We start from the raw sequence: 4,748 nt of genomic DNA, 5'->3' as shown, positions 1-4,748 counted from the left end.
ATGGGTAGGGAACACGTGGGGTGGGAGGGATTCATTATTTTAGTTGATGCTATTGGGAGAAGTCAGAAACTTCAAAATATCTTATTTCCTCTCAGAAATTCATGCTGGCGTCTCTTCATGAGTGCTACTCTCCTGGGTGTCCCTTGGTGCCCCACATTTTAGACATGGGATTATGACTATCACCTGGACACTTGGGGGTGAAGTCATGGTCCACTCAGGCATGTAGGAGAGAAGGCACCTCCCACTGCTGCTGTGTCTTATCCCAGCCCTCTCATTACTGTGCCCAGAAAATCATTCCCTTTGCCACCTCCTAATTATGCCTCTGGGTATTTTTATGGTAAGGGTGACATTTTTCTCTTGACAGGCACTATTATAGTATAGAATTGTCCTTGTCACTCTTTATTGCTTTTAATAACTACAAAATCTCTTACAAGATGTGTATAACTTCATAAACATATGTTTATGGCATTTTTTATCCATCCTGAAATGGTCAAGGTCACAGACAATGTGACAGAAGACGAAAGACAGTGAACACACTATTATAAATAGAAGTGTAGCTTGAAAATGACCCTTTCAGATGTGGCACTATTAGTTAGTAATAAGGAAGGAAGAGATGAAGTTCAATAATAATTTTATTTTATTTAGGAAAGTTTCCAGGTGTATGCCAGATATTGCTATTGTGTTTGATTGGCATCTTAGCATGTCAGAGATTTAAGCATTTATCAGTTATTTTATTACAATGAAAAGTGAACTAAATGATAAGAATAGAGCAAAAGTACAGCTTATTCAAAACTGTAATACATAATTGTAACTTAGGAAATCTAAGTGAAATATGTAAGAACAGTGGACCTTACATTTTGTCATTCTAAACTTTTAAATACATAAGCATGGGGGACTGCATTTTAGGTAGTACTGAATTCTGTTTCCTTGCCTCTTGATCTCTCATTCATCTTCAGAAGGTTTATTTTAACAATAAAACATCTGAAAGGTATATTGCTATTATTATTTGGGGATCAAAAATGTCCCCAAGGCATTGGTTTAGACTTGCTAGTATATAAGTTGATGATTTCTGCATGAGACCTCAGAACTCCCAGCATCTGCAGAGAGAGAAAAGCAACAAAAGCAGTGTCACTCTCACAGCAGTGAGAAGTGTGTCACTATTTTTCTTCCTTTATTCAGGTCAAGAGTTTCAGTGTAAGTATGGAGCTGAGATGGTAAATCTGACTATCTGATCTTCCAGGCCCAGAACAACTGATCGTGGTTATTGGGAGAGGAATTGCAGGAGGTAGGATCAATTGTCTAATTAGGGGTAATTATGCAACAGGTCATATATCAGTTTGGGGGAATTATATGTATTTTATCCAGAGCAACTAGAGTAGACCTACTACTACATAGGCAAATATAAATTTCCCGGTTGATTTCAACTGGTCAAGCTCTTTCTTTCCTGAGCACTGCTTTGAAAGAAATGATTTTCCATTTTCTCTTTTCATAAACCTTTCCTCTTTCACTCTCCTCTGATGCTTTCCTGGACTAATAAAATGTAAGAAGGAGAATAGGAAAAACAGGGAATCCTTGGTCTTAAAAAGAGTAAGCAATTTCCTAAAGGCAGGCAACAGAGTGTTAGCCTTAGGTTCTTTCACTCTATAAAGAAAGATGTCCTCAGACTTACTTTTGCCATTTGTGATCCTTTTAGTAATACCTTTATTTAAATAATTCTATTTCTACCAATTATCATGATTTTAATAAACAGGCTGCATTAGGTCTCCTAAACTTTACTGTAAACAGAATAACTTAATTTCATAGAGTTCTGTAGAATTTAAGTGTCGGTTAGATGAGGACCATGTGTTTCCTTTCTAGAGATATATCCAGAGAAAAGAAGGTACATGAAAAGAGAGAAGGAAAAATAATGAGCAGTGAGTAAAGTCAAGAGGAAACATTTTTTAAAAAGTGAAGCATTTATTGCAATGGATAGATTTCATTTTCGTTTTGATGGAGAGTACGTGAAGTGCTTCTTATTCCCAGTGATAAATACACCTTGGTTGGCTCTTTCTACACACACAGTGATAGTCTGCTCTGTCCCCTGCCAGCATTTCAGTGTTGATTCCATTCCCGGATAGTGGGGATGATGGGCATGCAGCATTCCACTCCTGTTCCCAGTGTGTTCCATCTGTGGCACTTTCTGTCATTTAGTTTCCAATTTGGTTAAAATTGTTTTATTTACTCTGAAGTAAGATGGGCCCATGTTGCCAGTGACAGGCTTTTCAGCTCTGTCATCAGAGAGTGTTGTCAGTGTAGTACGAGAAAATAAAAAGCCAGCTGTTAGAGGCTGGATAAAGCCAGCAGCGTGCACAGGTGGCAGTGCAAAAATCCTAACTTTATTCACTTCAGATGTGCTTTGTATTTCCAGACTCTTGCTAATGTGGCGCGAAGCTACTAGAAAGAAGGCTCTTTTTATACATACTCATGGGACAGGCAACCCTAGAATTTCATTTTAGTGGTTCGGTTTCAGCATCTTTTCTTCTTCTCATACAATCTGTTACCCTATTGGCTGAAAAATAACACAATAGGTACTAAAGATCAGTAAACTGGTCCAGAGTTTTAGTTCAGCTCACGTTCATTGCCTCTCCTTATTGTGTTTTGACATCGGGGTTATAAAAGTGATAAAAGCATAGTTCCTGACCTCACCAAGCTCATAGTTTAGCCAAGAGCGACAAAGACAAAAGAAGTGTCAGCTCAAGTTGAGACATTGTTTATGCTTCATACTATTTTTGGAGGAAATGAATCAAGTGCTAGATTTCCTGAACAGTACTAACAATTCATCTTGGCAAAAAAGAGGGTGATGGAAAGCCATAAGAGGGAGAGGGGGAAATTTGGTGGTGGATATGATGTTACAATTATAGGAGAGTGAAGGGAATTTCTTCCCTTTGACTTTTTATATAGAAAATTTCAGACTTACTGATGGAAAGCCATAAGAGGGAGAGGGGGAAATTTGGTGGTGGATATGATGTTACAGTTATAGGAGAGTGAAGGGAATTTCTTCCCTTTGACTTTTTATATAGAAAATTTCAGACTTACAGAAAAGTTAGAAAAATAGTACAACGGACATACACATATGCTTTATGTAGCTTCACCAATTATTAATGTTTTGTCACATCCTTTTTCCCTATCTGTGTGTGTAGTTGAGCCATGAAAGTGAATTGCAGACATCCTGACATTTCACCCCTTAGTTGTTCAACGGGCATGATCACACCCATAAAATAAATAATGATTCCATAATATTATATAATGTAAAATATGAATTCAGATTTCCCAGATTGTCCCAAAGATGTCTTTTATAGATTTTTTTTTCCTCCCCAATTCATGATTCTATCAAGGTGTACACATTTTATTTAGTTGTGTCTTGGTCTCTTTGGATTTATATTTTTGTTTTGCCTTGTTTCATGACATTGAATTTTTGAGGAGTTTAGGCTAGTTATATTAAAGAATGTCCCATATGTTGGATTCATCTGATTATATCTTCATGAATTGAGTCAAGTTAAACATTTTTGGCAAGAATGCCACGGGTAGATGTTGTCATAGTTCAATAGCTTTAAGTCTAGGGTTTATGGACTTCATGGATTTTAGTTTTTACCAAATTTTCAACAATTCTATGAGCCCTCAAAGGTTAAGAATTGAGGTAGAGATGAAGTAAGTTGTTATTAGCAGGAGGTAAATAGTATTCAGTCGACATTTGTATCTTAAATCTTCTTAAACCATTATATTTTATGTATACTTTTACACATGGTATTTTCACTTGTAGGTTTTTTTAAAAAAGTAATGCATATACGTGAAAACAATTCAAATACAAAAATAAAACAGACTGAAAAGTGTCCTTCTGATTCCAGTTCTCCAGGTCTCCTGTCCTTCTCGGCAAAAGTAACTTGTATTCCTAGTTTCTTGAGTATCCCTCCAGATAGTCTACGTATATGTAAGGATCTACATGGGCATGTGTACTTTATTTTACACAAATGGGAGAATTTTACAGTGCAGGTATATCATAAGTGAATTTAAATTACATTAAATCAACTGCATGTACTTGACAAAACAAAAATAGTAAAAAAAACCCAAACAAACCAAACCAAAGCAGGAGANCATGGTGCCATTTCACTCAATGACTCAGCAGACGGACACATCAGCCCAGGGAGAGGGTGGCTTTTAAAATTTTTTTTAATTTTCATTTTATTATGGTAATAACATTTAACATAAGATCTACCCTCTTAATAAATTTTTAAGTATACAATACAGTATTGTTAGCTGTAGGCACAATGTTGCACAGCAGATATCTAGAACTTATTCATCTTGTACTGCATAAGTGAAGCTTTATACCTGTTGATTAGCAACTCCCCATTTCCCCCCTCCCTCCAGCCCCTGGCAACCAACCTTCTGCTTTCTGTTGCTATGAGTTTGACTACTTTAGATACTTTGTATAAGTGGGATCATACAGTATTTGGCTTTCTGTGTCTGGCTTATTTCACTTAGCATAATGTCGCATCCATGTTGTAGCAAATGGCAGGATTTCCTTCTTTTTTAAGGCTGAATGGAAGCTAGCTTTTAAAGAATATATGTATCACAAACGTGGTGCCTGTGGAAGCCAGCTTCATCTGATGTACAAGTGAAGGACTTGCAATGCCTTTCAATGCCAAAGAAGACACCAGCTTTGTGCAACAGTTACCTGGAGAAGGTTTGTGAGCCTTCAAACGGCATTGCCC

The 4,748-nt window shown here is 36.9% G+C and overlaps 1 long non-coding RNA gene across 1 annotated transcript in view; it reads right to left on the bottom strand.

Annotated features, from left to right (window-relative positions):
- Positions 1-641: 641 nt before the first annotated feature.
- The window catches only part of LOC103584962, a 69,545-nt gene continuing 65,438 nt past the window's right edge, over positions 642-4,748 (bottom strand). The window contains exon 3 of the long non-coding RNA XR_550030.1: positions 642-1,097. This is a non-coding gene — a long non-coding RNA (uncharacterized LOC103584962). The remainder of the gene's footprint in view (positions 1,098-4,748) is intronic.

Source organism: Galeopterus variegatus, unplaced genomic scaffold, assembly GCF_000696425.1.
Source record: "Galeopterus variegatus unplaced genomic scaffold, G_variegatus-3.0.2 Scaffold204, whole genome shotgun sequence".
Classification (NCBI taxonomy): Eukaryota; Metazoa; Chordata; class Mammalia; order Dermoptera; family Cynocephalidae; genus Galeopterus; species Galeopterus variegatus.
The sequence above is the reverse complement of the archived record's forward strand: the minus strand, read 5'-3'. Positions and strand labels throughout refer to the sequence as shown.